The sequence below is a fragment of the Montipora capricornis genome, chromosome 6, assembly GCF_036669925.1.
Source record: "Montipora capricornis isolate CH-2021 chromosome 6, ASM3666992v2, whole genome shotgun sequence".
Lineage (NCBI taxonomy): Eukaryota > Metazoa > Cnidaria > Anthozoa > Scleractinia > Acroporidae > Montipora > Montipora capricornis.
The window spans coordinates 26,850,141-26,867,143 of record NC_090888.1 but is presented as its reverse complement, the minus strand read 5'-3'; the positions used below and the strand labels follow the sequence as shown (position 1 = coordinate 26,867,143).

Below are 17,003 nucleotides of genomic sequence, written 5' to 3'. Positions count from 1 at the left end.
TGGTAACTTCATTGTTCCGTATCGCTCGTGATAGTTGCGCAACTTGTCGCAGTTCACCTCTAGCAGACTTTTCATCAACTGTCGCTCTTCCTCGTCCCTTGGTTCCTCCATTCGTCTGATTTGCTCTGCCATGTCCTTCTCCATTTCTAATAGCCATGGATTTGCAAACGCTACCGTTATCTTCCCTTCCTCCTCTCGATGCTGTTTCTCCTCTCGTTGTTTTCTTCTTTCTTCAAGTGCCTTTTCTTTTTTTCGTTCCAACGGCGTAGGTAATGGTTCGTCGGGATCTGTTACAAGCTGGCTCGCCTCTGAATCGTCTACCACGCCAAGATCCACCAACATTGCTTTGCGGCTGGCCAGACGACGATTACGTATGGCGGTTTTCTGACGCTTTTTTCCTTTTTGCCTCTCCTCTCTGTTTGTGAGCAGCATCATAAGGTGCCGTTGACGTAGACTTCCTTCAGTGGCTTTTTTATGTTCAGAGCGCAGCCTCTCTATTCCATCGGCATCACTGTCTTCTGAAAGTTCTGTATCGCTTTCTGAGGTGGAATGTATCGCCTGAACACTTGTCTGACTGAACTGCGCGTTCTCGATGTCCTCGTTAATAAGAGATACGGATAGGATGTTTTTGAGGTCCTCTTCTGGCAATCCGTGTTCGGTAACAACGGGCTCGGGCGTAGCACTGTCCTCGATGTCGCCAGCGATCTTTTGCGACCATACCATAAAATCCATGGCATGTTGTCTCAGTCACTTGTTTGCTTCTGGATTCACATGTGTCAGGCTTCTGAAGTGCTATTTGTGTAACCTTTTATCCATTGCTTCGTTATGATCCGATCCGAAATCTAACTCGGTCTGACAGGTTATGTACATGGACGCACTGCAATGAAATCCTTCAGCCTTCCTCCACTTGACGTCGTGGGAAGTGAAGCCCCCTTGGCAGAGAATTTTCCGGTCGTCTGTTTCAAGAAGGCCTGAAAATGCTTCATCGAGGAAGATTACCTCTGTGCAGCTGTCGATCATGGCTTTATTAAAGCTCTTCTGCTTTGTTACCCTTGCAATACGGTTAACCCTTTGATTACTATCTGGCCAAATACGTCCACCCTTATCCACGGTCTCATCTACCCCTTGTGACGTCACCACCTTTAACGGTCAGGAACAGCTTTGTTCACTAACTTGTGCAGGGAGAAGAGATCTTTCAAACTATACCAGAATGAGCACAATTGAGTCAAGGAAACTGGAGAAACGGCCAAAAAAAACACCTGAGCACCTAATTCTAAGATGATGAAAGGTTTCTCAGAAACTCTCTCACCAAAATAAAGCCTACCAAATGCCCAGCAAGTTCAAAAAAAAAATGAGGCAAAGAAAGCGAAAAGAGAGGGAAGGAGAGAAAACGAAAAGTGAAAGTCGAAAGTGTTGTGCTACTTTTAAACCCAAAAATGTCGAAAAATGTCGAAATTTTGTTTTCTGCGCATGCCCGAACTTTGCAAGCGCTTATTTTGCACCTGGTTGAAAAGGCCGCGGAGTGTACAACCTGGGAACGGGCTTGTAGGGAGATTTAGCTCTTAAACAGCACGACAGTGACCAAAAAACCCCTCAACTAGCTTCAAAACGTGTTTTTCGGCCAAATCCCTAGTAGCCAAAGGGTTAAGCGGGATGATCTGGAACACTGGTGCAAAAAGACTGGTCTTTCCACTGTCTGCCGACCCGATCGCACATGGTACGGGCTGTTTGTGCTTCTTTGGGCGAGATAATGCCAAGAAATCTGCACAGAACTGTTGCACTTTTTCCTCTGAAAGACTGTTCCTCAGAATTTCCTCAAAATATTTGGGTTCGGGGTCTTTTAGTCTGTCAAAGTCCACAAATGCTCTGGGAGTTACGGCTCCTTTCTGTTTGAAAATTTCAATAAAAAAGGATTTAACATTTAATTGTGAATCACGAGAAGAGGGGGTGGCATTTTCCAATGTCTTTTCCCAAGTATTCACGATATATTTCATTGTTCTTGGCTTGTTCGGAGATCTTGAGGTCATTTTAACACTCAAAAACAGAAAAAGCATAAAACTAATTTAAAAAGAAAAACAATAAAACAAGTCAAAGATTCTTAGCATTATAAAATGGTTACAATGTTATCGCCTCACCTGAGATTCGGAAAGAATTCCCTGGACAAATGATCCAGCAGAAAAGCTCCAAAACCATCCTCCCTGAACCTCAATTAAGTCTCTGTTGACTTTCAGCTGTGGGATGACTGAACTGTCGGGCTCGCTGAGAATGGGTAGTACTCGCTGTATATGCTGAACAAGGCGATCTTTAAAAGCTTCGTTCCCCATTAAATTGTTAAGGAAGGTTTTCATGTTGCAGAGGTACTGATAGGTAAACTGCGATTTTGTTGTCATCTTGAAGACCTCACCACGGTAGACTACGTAATTCAGTTTTCTCAGGACAAATTGAATATCGTTGCAAAGGACTGTAATCTTGCATGATAGTGGCTTGTGGGGCGCCTGTTCTGGCGAGGCTGGCTGCGATTCATTGGGCAAATTTATATCCAAACCGAAGGTATCCAGCAATAGCCCAGCACGATGTAATTCTTGACGGTTGAGGTCATCATCGGTTTGAAGTTTTCCAGGACCACTCGAAGACGGACGACGTTTTCCGACGGCGCTGACTGATCTTGCTATTGACTGTTAATATCAAGTTCGTCTTGAGGAGCACTAGAAATAAAACAAACATTTTTTAAAGACGCAGTCTTTTGTAATCAAAGCTGGCGCATTGATTAGCATTTTATATTGCAAAACTAAACAAACAGCAATGATTGCCTCCCTGACTGGTACTGCACCCTGGAATTTATGTAGTTGGCTCGAAATTAGTAGTTGCTTACATGGTAAATGACCGTAGAAAATTCTTTTCTCACCTCAGGCAGTGTTGATACGATGACTCCACCAGTTGCCTTACACAAGGGTTCTTGTGATCCTTTAACACTTGACATAGAACATTTAAGTTTTGACTATTTTGTTTGCACGATGCTCTGGATGAATAATATTCGAGACCTCAACTACTGACTGCTCTTTGGACTTTCAGCGAATTTATCGGTGCACCATTACTCGTTTGACATGCCACCCAGTACGATATCGCTGGATATGTTTGCTTTCCCGGCGATGAAAGTTGAGAAGCGTTGAGTGTGGTTTCTTCGTTTGAATTTCCGCTTTCGTGGATGTCTTGTGATTTACGGGGAGCTTTTCCGCCCGTCTTTCTGTCCCTTTCCGAAGTGCTGATAGCCGAGAAGAAAAAGCACACTTCTCGCAATTTAGATATCTTGGAATCACATTCATCCCGTTTATCGCATATCCAGTTCTACCCCATTGTCGGTTTCCTCGTCGTCAACTCGCCAAACGCACTTAAAGCAACAACTGAACACAATTTTTCTATTCTTGCTACGGTTTCGCATTCTGCCTTATCTCTAATAGTTTTACTGTTTAGCTGGGAGCAAGGTCTGCTCATCTTGCCAGATCATGGAATTGAAATGGATTGGTTTTTTTTTTAAGATTTCTGCCTTAATATAGGAACCAATTACAAAATAATGAACCAGTCAGAGCTAAGAAACACGCCAAGGATTTAACGCCTCTTATGCCTGTAATACAGAGGTGTCGAAAGTCAAAGAAAACGCTTGTCAAAATTAGCCAAATGTAAACCAATCAGTCCTGGGAAACGCACCAGGAGACAACGACTTAAGAAATGTTCGAGCAAGAAAATAATGATGAACCAATCAGAGCTAAGAAACAAACCAAGGATATAACGCCTCTTATGCCTGTAAGAGAGAGGTGTCGAAAGTCCAAGAAGACGCTTGTCAAAATTAGCCAAATGTAAACCAATCAGTCCTGGGAAACGCACCAGGAGACAACGACTTAAGAAAATGACTATGAAATTGCAAAGGAAAAAAAACCATTGCCAAATTTCCCATCAGATTAACAGTTTGCCGTAGATGGCCGCAATTTAATCATGCCATACACGCTAAATACGCTAAACACTGAAAACACTCCATCAACATATCTGCAAAGTTAACCAGTTTAGTCGCACACTTGTGACAGTTGGAACATTGAATTAATATCTTGCCATACATGTTGGATACGGTAAAACAGGGAAACACGCTGTTACCACTTAACGAAACAAAGTGGATGCAGTGCGCCTGATAACTAACCTTGTACTCACTCATAATCTCATAATCTCAGATCTCTTGATAACAAGCAATAGATATAACTTTTAATAACTACCTGGAATATTTACCTGGTATAGCGTATTTGACATATTTAAAATGAATTAGTTATTTCACACTACTAACACCTCGCACCTACAAACGACAACTTTTCCTCTGTTGTCAAAGTGTATGACTACTACTACTACTACTACTACTACTACTACTACTACTACTAATAATAATAATAATAATAATAATAATAATAATAATTGTTATTATCATTATTATTATTATTATTATTATTAATTATAAAAAAATTAACAAGTGATAATAATGAATAGTAAAGAAAAAACAAAAATAATTAGATTCATTCTTAAAAGGCTTTACATGCTAACCCCGGTAAAATGCCAACATTGGGGAGGAAGTTGTATTTGGGTTAATAGTGGGGTAACAGCAGATCTAAAAGCAGTTAATCTATTCACTCTGTGCACGTTTAATACGCTAAACACTGAAAACACTGCATCAACATCTGCAAAACTACGAAGTTTAGTCGTACAGGTGTAGCCGATGAAACACTGAACTAATCTCTTCTTGCCATACTTGTTAGATACGGAAAAACAGGTAAACACGCCATTACCAGGCTAAGTATACGCAGTGTGCATAACAAGCCGGAAGGGCATGACTGTCACTACAGTCCATGATCATGTTATCAGTAACTCAGGCTTGTAACAAGAGTATCTTTATCTCTGTTATCAACGTGTTTGGCGTGTTTGACGTATTTTCCGTGAATGACTACTACTTTCTGCTCCTAATAATATTATTCTTCGTTCATTCGCTCGTTCGTTGGTTGGTTCATTCACTCATTCATTCACTCACTCACTCATTCGTTCTTTCGTGTATTCGTTCACTCGTTCGTTTGTTCGTTTGTTCGTTGGTTCGTTCGTTCATTCATTCATTCATTTATTTGTCTTAAAAAACACATCCAAAATTAGTCAGAGTAATAGCAAAGGGGTTGCAAAACTTATGTTGGTAATCATTCTTGACCTGAAACAAGACTGTGTATGCTACAGTCCATGATTTTGTTACCAATAACTCAGGCTTGTAACAGGAATAACTTGGTCTTTTTTATCAACGTGTTTTCTGTGTTTAACGTATTTTCTGCCTATGACTGCTGCTTCTTTTACTCCTAATTTTATTCTCCTTCCTTTGTTCGTTTGTTTGACCGTTCATTCGTTGATTCATTTATGTCTTCATTCACTGATTGATTGATCAATTGATTGATTCATGTATTCATTCCCTCGTTTGTTCATTCATTCATTCATTCATTCATTCATTCATTCTAATATCCTTAAAAAATACATGCAAAACTGGGGAGTGTAATAGGAAAGGGGTTTCAAAATTTAAGTTCATTGTTATTCAGTCTTGACCTGAAACAAGACTTTGTTATCAGTTACTCAGGCTTGTGATTTAAGAGTCAAGTGTATAGCGTGTTAGAGGTGCTCAGCGTATTTGGAGGGAATAAAGCTGCCTCTTAAATTCAACCATTAGGGCGCAAACTGCATAGGATGAGCATGGAACGATTATTTGTATGAATTTAATGACTCTAACAGATAGTCCTTCGCAAAACTAATTATTGCTGCGTGTAGACTAAAGTCCGTGCTAATTATTCGGTGCTTCAGTTATAGGAACAGATGTGCCTTTTCACAGCTGTTCCTTTTACAAGGAACGCTTTTGTTTAAAAAGAACCCGTTTAGCAGTTTAGCTGTTTTTAAACAGAGAGATGCCAGTGGTGGAGTTTCTGTAGCCAAAAACAACCACAAACATAGTTGTAAAGAAATTTACACTGTGCTTAGGCATGTTTCGGCAATTCAAAAATTGGGAACCAAGAAATCAGGGAAATGATCTCTCTCTCTCTCTCTCTCTCTCTCTCTCTCTCTCTCTCCTTTCGTTTCTGTTATAGTCATAGGTCCTCCAGACATCATGCAACCTTATCAGAGCGTCTAAAGATGTGCCAAAAATTGCAATACGTAGAAAAAAGCAGCTCTCAACAATTAAAAGATAAATACTTAGCTTTAAGGTTATATCCCTCCAATGCTTGACTTTAATAATTGCGTAGCCACCAGTGTGGACCACCGATATCATGATATGTCAAAATGGATTGCAACCAGCCAAATTGAAGAAAGAAAACATTTTCCAAACCGTTTTCAACCTGAACGCGAAAAGCGTTGACTGTGCAAGAACTCAAGTGAAGCTATGATCTTCGCAGTTATGAGAGCAATTTTTGCAATTGCGTAGAGAAGCCTGAAAAATTCAGGACTTCAACGGGGTTTGAACCCGTGACCTCGCGATTCCGGTGCGACGCTCTAACCAATTGAGCTAAGAAGCCACTGACGTTGGGAGCTGGTCATTTGTGGGTTCTAATGGTCCCGTGGGGAATGAATCAATGATGTAATGGTATATGAAATGAATCATATGTGAACTGCGGATATGAAATCAAGTGAAGCTATGATCTCCGCAGTCATGAGAGCAATTTTTGCAATTGCGTAGAGAGGCCTGAAAAATTCAGGACTTTAACGGGGTTTGAACCCGTGACCTCGCGATTCCGGTGCGACGCTCTAACCAATTGAGCTATGAAACCACTGACGTTGGGAGCTGCTCATTTGTGGGTTCTAATGGTCCCGTGAGGAATGAATCAATGAATCAATGGTATATGAAATGAATCATATGTGAACTGCGGATATCAAATCAAGTGGAGCTATAATCTTCGCAGTTATGAGAGCAATTTTTTGCAATTGCGAAGAGAAGCCTGAAAAATTCAGGACTTCAACGGGTATGATTCTTTTCATATACCATTTCATCATGGTGTAGTTTCGTGTAATTATAAGTAAGACTTTTAGATACAATTTTTTATTATTATTGAATATTGCTATGTAGTTGTACATTGTACTAAAACCTGATGGATTTTTTACCGTGTTAAAATAAATAAAAATTAAAGATTAAAGATTAAAGATTAGTATGCTAAAGGAATTTCTATTCTGAATCTATTTTATATACTGTTATTTTTGTAATTCTTGTTCTAATCGCATTCTAGTTCACCCTCTATTGTTACAGGTTAACAGCTGCTCTGACAATGTTTAGTGTGCGTTAATGTCATTCCTGCTACGGAAGTCTGTCAAAAATTGAAAAGGCAAAATCAATCATGCGTAACTCTTGAAAATACTCAAAAAGGACCGACGCTTGGGGTAGGGGGGTTCTCAAAGACACCACCTATCTTCGAACTTATCACATGAACATTACCGACAAAATTATATTGGCTTTTAAATTTGAGGTGACACAGGAATATTCAGCTAGCAAGAGTCGGCATTACTAACAAACAAAAAAAGTGAGGTTTGAATCTCACTGTAATTTGTTACTGCTGGGGTGGCTATGTAATATAGATACTATCTTTTGACGTTAAGCAAGGGGGTGCAGGCAGACATCCGGCATCTATTTTGTGGTTTGCTGGGTCCTGTTCGAGTGTAGTAGTGTTGACCACTTCCCTTAGCACGTGTACATGTTCAACATGGTGTTATGTAGCGTTTATCTCCATTGGCTTTGCTGTAGTTTCCAGCTAACTGAATCCGGAGAAAAACAGAAGTCACGAGGTACTTTCATGCATACCATAGATGGAGACAAGTACGAAACTATACTACTACTTGTCCAAGGAAAGTTCAACATTCCTGCAAACGAAGGGACCGGGTCACAGAAGATTGCTATTGTTAGGTTCTGGAGAACGAAAGATCTCCTTACTCTTGGCCCTGAAAAAAGTCCCACACTGTACTTTAATGGACGGAAAGCTGTGAAGAAGTCTGATGTGTCTAGAATAGTTGATAAAACATTGACAGAAACAAAGTCGGCCGGGTATAAAAAGCTGAAACACCGAGAAGCAGAAAGTTATGCGGCCCTCACCAAACGACAGATACGACATGTTACTTCCTGCAGTATCAAGTATCGTATTCACAACGCAGTATTTACGAACGTGGTTTTACCGAAGCCTGTTGGAGCTAAGCTCGTACACTCCCAACACCAAATTGATTTGATAGACTTGAACAAGCAGTCAGTCAATAAGTTTGCCGGTAAGACTGACAGAAGCGTTCTCGCTGTGCTAGATATGTTTAGTCGTTATCTGTGGCTGGCACCACCGGAAAAGAAGTCTAGTCGATCCATAGCAAGAAATCTGCAAAGGATATACGAAGAACATGGACCACCAGATCGTTTACAGAGTGACCGGTGCAAAGAATTTTACGGACATGTAGCAAATCTGTGTAAGAAATACAAAATCAAAATAATTCGAAGCAAACGTTACCACCTACAATCAAAAGGATAGATCGAAAGGTCACACCGACGTTTCCGCACCAAAATGCTTTTTGACGTACTTTCATTGAAAACTAAAGGAGTCAACTGGGTAAAACACTACGGATCTACTGCAGAATAATTAACGAGGAAAAGAAAGAGGACATTAGCTGGTTAAGCCATTTTGAAGTGTATTATGGCCGAAAATCAAATGTTTTGGCAGAATTGGAACATTATGACATTGACAGTTATCCAGGTTCATCGGAAACTCTAAGCAGAAAAGATCTATCTAAACACAATGATAGGGTCAATAAGGTCCACGAAAGAGCTAAAGCGTACATAGAGAAACTGGAAATGCGCATGATAAACAGGAACAAGTGTCTCAACCCTGCTGCAGCACAGTACAGGCGTGAGGAAAAAGTATTGATAAGACTTAGGTTACGGAATGGTAAGATTACTCATTGATTAGTCATTGACAAAATGTAAAAACTTCCATGTATAAAGCAGCATTTATTGACCCCAATTTAAGCAAGCGGGTGCAGCACTGGATATCTGTGAAAGATAGCGCACTTTGTTTCTGGTTACTGAAGAAGCATCGGTATTCAAAGGTCACCTGAAACTCTACGAGACGAAATTGTAAAAAACTGACTTTGATGGTTTTCCCCTTCAACTGTATGCTGGTCAATCATGGCCTCACTACTTGGCCGAAATGATTAAAGATGCTCATATGGAGATCAAATCACCTTGAAGGCTGCTTCCATTCTTTTCAATGTACAGTTTACCATCCGTTTTTCACTCAGTGTCAAAGCAAATACTATTCAAGATTTATTATTATTATGCACTATTTCAGAAAATAAATAATTGATATAACAATTAAAAGAAAGAAGGAAACAGACTAATTATACTTGAGTGAGAAAAAAGTGGAAAAGTGTGTAGAGGCCATAGTAGCAAATGCTTTCGAGATGGCCACTACCACAGGAATTAAGTGAAAGGAAAACAAAAATATGTACATATATTTATAGAAGTGAACAGGCAAAATAGATAGTACAGATAAAAATGAAATTAATAGTAATAAATTAAGAAATTAACAAATTTACATAAATATACAATATTATTTACATCAATGAGTTGCATCTAAGGAGTCTTACCTAAAGTTCAAACACAAAAAAAAATGCCACTCGTTTGACTTCGGCCATTCTCAAACTGAGATTATCACGAATATTATCATACACTTTTTTTTTGTTTTGTAAGAACGTCTAATTTTGGACTTCAACGTTCTTGTCTATTTTTGCGATGTGAGGCTGAAAACGTTCTTAAGATGTCTTTAAATTTACATCAGACTTTGCTTCACTTGATGACTTTTATGGAGTTGAAGTTATTTTGGGACGATTATAAATAACAACTACTCGGTATTACAAACTGAGATGTGTATCATGCAATAAGTAAACCATTGTTGTGTTATAGAAAATATGATGCCCTTATGTATTTAGGTTGATCAACATTTATCTACCTTTATTTTATCTCTATTTTAGAGAGTAGTGCAATTATGGCTAAATCACAGGAATAGTATATCCGATTCAGGGTTACTATTTTCCTATTTACCATCTTTCTGAAAGTAATCTCCGATTCTACGATTCCTCCGATTTTACGATTTTACCATGATAGCCTTCTGAAATCATTTCACCTATTGTACGATTCTTCCAATTCTACGATTTACCTCAAGATCTTTCTGAAAATCATTCTCCGATCCTACATTTCTTCCGATTATAAGATTTTACCTTACAAACCTTGGGGAATAATTCTCCGATTCAACGATTCTTCCGATTTTACAAGTTTCCTTAATGTCTTTCTGAAGAATAATACGATTCTTCCGATTCTCCCTATCTTACGATTCTATCTTAACATATTCGTCTTTAGGCTTTATCGCGATCTTCTGTTATTTTAAGCTTTCATTTAATATAAAAATGAGCAAAATAATAGTTCTTAATCGACTCTAAGCCTGAGGAACGTTCTTAATACGTTCATTGAATTTTGGTTAATCTCAGACGGTCCAACGTACTTACAAAAAAGATTCTTATAAAATAAAAAAGATGTAATGCATGAATTGCATTATTTCGCAAATGTGAGGTTCCATGTTTGGATCAAAATAGTTCTCTTGCCATTCTATCCGAAAGGTACCGCGGTCATATAGGACAGCAGACTCGACCCAAATACCAATCTATCGATGCTTTTTGTCTAATTACTAATTAATTATTCATCGAACTTTACATGCCGCGAATCTCATAAACAGTAGTTGAACCAGGTCCGTGTACTGAATTACATATTTTCATTTCACTGAAACACATCCAAAGAGGCCAACTTCAGAACTTTCATTATGACAACTTCAAGGCATTTCTGGATCATTTATTATTAGTATCTCCAACGTGTTGGAAACTGTTAAGGTACCGGGGTATATCCAATGTGCTTTTGTATGTCTTCGCGATGCGAAGTGTTTCTACTTCAACTTTGCCATTGAACAGACGTCACGTTCAAAGAACATGCTTGTCAGCTACTTCCGACAAACAAATGTAGGAATCCCACTCGTTTTGCTCTGACTCAGCAATTCCATCATTACGCCATACTGGTGGGCCTGATTTGAATTACTGTTAATTAAAACAGTGAATGCATCGTTGACGCCCAGGAGAATTTTGTTGCTGTTGTTGTTGCCCAAAATAATCTACTAATTCACAATTTTTTTCGCAATTTTGTCACAGCACTTCATCCGTTGTTAGTTTTGACACTCGGATGCTAAAGATTTGCCGATTTTGGCGATATTTTTGCCAATTTCGGCAAATTAGTTCATCCATTAGTATTGACAACATTTGACTGAACATTTGCGATTTTGGCGAAAGTAAAAGTTGGTGAATTTTGTTTCTGAAAGATTTTTTCCTAGGTTTGCCTAAGTCAGGCGTCAGGCAATTGCCCGAAACGGAAAATACCATAATAGTCTTAGTTTGTCTACCCAAATTTTAAATAAGCATTGTTTCCAGTTTCTCTTGGGACTTACAATGGTCCCAAGGGCAAACAAAAACAATGCTTATTCAAAATTTGGGTAGACAAACTAAGACTATTATGGTATTTTCCGTTTCGGGCAATTCCATAACTTAGATCCAAAAATGGAAAGCGAATTAAGTCGAATATCTAGTCTTGATTTATAAACATATGTTACCAACATCAGAAAATCTAGTGTTCTATGGATGAACGTCGGATGAACAGGTTAAAAGACCACAGATATTCTGAGGGGCACAATTGATAGATTCATCGCGCATAAGAGAACACACAAAAAAAAAATAAAGCATATAGACCTTATTCATAAATGGAGGTCAATTTATGATTCTTTTGTCCAAGTGCAAATTAGCCTACCAAGCCTCGATACCATACAAAGAATTGAAAATAATTCTTGCTCTAAAATGAGGCTTGGTAGGCTAATTTGCACTTGGACAAGAGAATTGTGTTCGCCATTTATGAATAAGGTCTATTGGGGGGTAAAACATTAGCGACGACAAACAAAGGAATAGCATGAGATCTGTTACCAGCAAAGAACATTAGCCGTCTTTGTAAGATAAAGATCTTCCTCAAATAAATTTCTAGTTATGATGATGATTATGGTAGTAGTGATGATTTCGATGATGGAAGAGAAAAGGAGACAATACCTGCGAGGATAAATAGGAACATGGCTTAATGTTTAAAATTCACCACAGTGGAGATGGCAGATTGACAAGTGGGTTGTGAATCTTTAATTGCCTCTTTTATGTGAACTCAGAGGAAACTTTTAAGTGCTGCTGGTTTCAGTGTTTTTACAAAGATAACTAGGAAAACCTTGTCCTAGCCATAAGATGCATCTCGCAATCACCGCCCTGTTTATTGGTGTAGGATATACAACCTTTGTCGAGCGGACTGAGCAGCAGGCACAGGTCAGTTCTCTCGCGATGTTGACATTGAAAGACCATCCCAAGAAAAAGCAATTATCCATGCAGTCTTTCTGCTCTGGACACATCGATAACTTTAATAGCATCCAAACCGAGTGAGGAATAGACTTCCTCTAACAAATGATAGCCATCTCAATTCCTCGATTCTTATCACAAGAAGTGAGAAATCGATGATTATATATATCCAGTGGTTAGTTTAGAGGGTTTCCGCATTGGTTTGTATTTTAAGCAAATACGCTCTTTTATATATGTATACATAAGTACGTCTAACGTTCGAGCTGAGGCTGAATGTTCTCATATATTTTTGTCATCTGAAGCTGAAAACGTTCTTAAGATGTTTTAAAATTAATGTATAGATTAAGCCAGTCCTAAAAGCGGAGTTCCTTCTCTAACCCCAGAAAGCAAATTATACACTCTTTCTGTTTATGAAAACGTCTAATTTTGAGGCTGAGGCTGAACTTTCTTACATAATTTGGCGTTGTGAGGCTGAAAACGTTCTTATAGATGTTATTTATTTTACATGGTATAGTTTTTAATAAATGAAATCTAGCGGATGTGACTACGAAATCTACATACGTGCTCGCTTTGGTGGTGTTGAACTTTAATATTTTGTATCGATTATAAATAAGACCTGCTCATGTACTGAGATGTGTGCCATGCAATAAGAAAAACATTGTTATTTTATGCTAAATATGCCCTTAAGGGTTCGGGGTAATTTACATTTCTTTACTTTTATTTCATGCTTTCATTCCAAATACAAACACCACAATAAAACTCTCAAAAAAGAAACGACAGTTTTCAATTTACAAAGCATGTTTCGACATACTCATGTCATCTTCAGTTGCAAATGAGCTTTTTCAACGGTTGTACATTTGAACTTATGTTAAGGTATGTTGCAAAATGACGTGTCAGAACTTGCGTACAATTTGAATATGAAGTGTGAAATGCGCAGAAAACAAAAGTAGCGCACATAGCAATAAAATAAAAGACAAAAGAGCTACGTAATTAAGAGCACTTAAAAATAAGGGTCACTTAGACAAAGATACATATGAGAAAATTTATCCAGTTGGTTCACAACCAGCTAGGTTCTATGGCCTTCCTAAAATGCACAAGGCTCGGCAGCCTAATGAAACACCTCCATTTCGACCCATAGTATCTTTAATAGGCACCTACAATTATAATCTATCTAAGTTCCTTTGCGATCTTTTAGAGCCTCATGTCCCGTGTGACTACAATGTCCGCGACACGTTTTCATTTGTACATGAAATCAACCAGTTACCAACCTCTGGGAAGTTTATGGTCTCTTTTGATGTTGAGAGTCCGTTTACTAGTATACCCCTTGATGAGTGCATTGACTTGGCGGTTGTAAATTGAAAACTGTCGTTTCTTTCTTGAGAGTTATTGTTACTATGCTATCTTTACGACCACAATAAAAACGTTTTCAATCGACTCCGGGATCCGACTCTCAGCCTGAGGGATCTTATAATTTGGTTAATCTCAGCCGCAAACGTTCTTATAAAAAGGTTCTTATATAAAAAAAAAAAAATTGTGTATAGTGTTTATGGAAATAGTTATGCTTCTGCATAAAGTACAAAATTAATCGTAATTAGTATGTACAGTTTCCAGTGATCAAACAGGTCAAACACGTGAGCAGGCAGCATGCAGTAAAGAAACAAACCTTGCAAACAACAACCACCAATTCTAATCAACAACTAAAACTAAAATTACGTGCACAGTAATCTCTTTCACAACATTTTATGTTTGAGTTACAATCTTTACTCACTCTCTCTTCAGTTCAGAACAATAGCAAATATCTTTACTTATTAAAAAGTCAACCTAAAGCGTACTAGTAAAATCGCTTACTCGACTGCAATTTCACAGTCAAACAACGAAGCTCACAACTGGGCATCCATTTCATTGTTGAAATATCGGTATTGCAAACGTTTTCAGGGCTTCTTCGTTTTTTTAACCTGCTTGCTGGCGGTAGTTTGCAATTCGATTTCGGTCGCCATATTGGACGAGTGAAAGTCGAAGATCTGGGAGTAGTGGGGAATACACCGCCTGGCGGAAAACTAGTCTTTTCTCAGGACAAAAGGTCAAATCCCGTCCACCAGCTGACGTTGTTTCTAATTGGTTGAGAAGATATCAAATAAACAATGGCATATTCTTTGATCGTCAGAGTTGGTCACAAAAGAGAAACCACAGAAGTGAAGCGAGCGTAGAGCGTTGTCTTTCCTAAATTTTGAGAGGAAAAACGAATATTTTGAAGCCAGAATAGGAAACCACTCTGATAAGTCTGCAAAGAGGAGAAGATGTTCTAGCAGTTTTACTTACAGGCTTTGGAAAAAGCATGATTTTCACCGTATTTGCACTGTCTGCGAGAGAGCTAGAATTGAAAGACCAGGTTCTGTCTTGGTCATTTGCCCGCTCAAGAGCATTATATTGGACTAAATTGCAGAGTTCAAGGGTTTATGCTTGGCAGCCGAACTTACTCCTGGATTTAGTATTTCATTGATTTTGATATATTTCACTCGTTGCGGTCAATCGTGAAATATTTTTCAACACTCGAAGAGAAATTTCGTATCTCCAAGCGGCCGTGTAATATCCTCTTTTTATTTATTTAACTTTATTTCATGTTTTTATTTGGCCCTCTCACCACCATAAATGCCATTGACACTTATAGATTGTACTCTGTTTAACGCCGGTGAAAGAGGTAAAATAAAAATCAGCAAAATAAATTAACACGATTCTCAGCCTGAGTAATTTTGGAGCGTCATTAGTGTCAAAATTCCCTTTTAGTATAATGAAGCAGCTTTGGCATTATGATGTAGTTTTGGTATTACGAAGTAGTTTGTATTCCTTCAAACACGGAATGATGGAGGACAAAATTAAAGTACCATTGAAGCTGTTGCTGTCAACATTAGAATCAAAGTGAAGTTGAAAAAGGCTTTTGCACAACAGGTCCAATTCGTAGATGAAAACGTCTACCTCACCATGGCTAAGTTCAGCAGAGGAAATATCATTAGAAAGCCGCCATTTTGACCTTCCTTGTTATCCCATAATCCCTTCGCATCCGATTGCACACTCACAGAAAATCCCGGTATCATCATAATGCCAAGACTACATCATAATGCCAAAACTACTCAATATTGCCAAAACTACTTCATAATACTAAAAGTGAATTTGACACTTATGACACTTCATAGAGTAATAAGTTCTTTAAAATTTGGTCAATCTCACCCTCAACATTCTTACAAAAAAGGTGTTATAAAAAAATGTATATAAAACCAATTCTTATGCAACAGAGGAAAACGCCTGGAAATAAAACTAATTTCAGTTAGCCCTTGCCAAGATGCAATGGAGATCAATTTATAGGCCACTTTCGAAAATACCAGTCTCTTTTGGGACATACAATGGTCCCAAGATGAAACCCAAATTTAGGGGAACAAATAAAGAGTATTGTGATATTCTCGAAAGTGGCCTGTTGAGAAGGTCGATAGGTATAATCATTAGGATTGGTAATTATATAAGTCTGGCTTCTCGTCGAGCCAACTTTGGTTCCAGCTAAAAAAAAGTACTTTTTCCAGGTTGTGATCAATGAGTGAGACACTCTGAATGTCAGCATTCCTTGCATGTTTCTACTTAGAAGCTGCTCATTTTTGTCGATCCAAGTAATTTCAAAAGTTGAACAATTCAGCGATTCTGGTGTACGCGCCTTTTCTCCAACGCAAGCAAAGGAGAGTTCGAAATGACATCAAATTGTTGACAGATCATTTTGAATTTTTAAAAGTTACCGTTCACATTGCAATCGTCATCAGGTTGATAATCCGTCAAACAGTTTGAACGTTGAATAGACCCGGTGATGATGGCGGCCTTTCTGCACCCTATGAAGACAAAGGAACGCTCATTACTATTAATAAGCTCTTCATTTAATTGCCATTTTTAGCAAAATGGGGGCAGCACAAGAAACCGGAAACCGGAAGCCAAAAACCGCAATCCGGAAACCGGAAACCAGAAATCAGAAACCAGAAAGCGGAATTATCCACAATTCACGTGAACTGCAACAACGTAACCAGTGAATAAATCACTAGATAAGCTTTACCATCTTTCCAGCCTTTGGTAAAGTTACAAAAATAACCACAGCCTCCAAAATAAGAGTTTATAAACGGGCTATGCCGACTTATGTTAGAGTGCTGAGGGGAAATCTTTAGATGATCACTAGTTAAAAAATTGAAAATGGTAATATGGAATTCATTAACTGAAAAAGTTATCGTTACATCACAAAAGACTTTGAGCCAAAACGACCCTTACCCAGGCGATTTACCAGAAACTTGAAAAAACTTTGGGTCTCCTTTCTTTCAAGATTACCCAAATGCAATCCGTTTTAATCTTGCATATTTGTGTCCATCCGTGCTTCTCTCTCCTCTTCTGTATTTCTTTTATTTTGCTCATCATTTTAAGTCAGTGGTTATTGCGATTTTTCATTCTACTTTTTGGGCATTTTGGATATCATAAAA

At 38.4% G+C, this 17,003-nt stretch overlaps 1 protein-coding gene across 1 annotated transcript in view; it reads left to right on the top strand.

The window, feature by feature from the left end:
• LOC138050404 (uncharacterized) overlaps positions 1-17,003 on the top strand; it is a 71,655-nt gene that overhangs the window by 30,361 nt on the left and 24,291 nt on the right. The gene's annotated exons all lie outside the window — the stretch shown is intronic.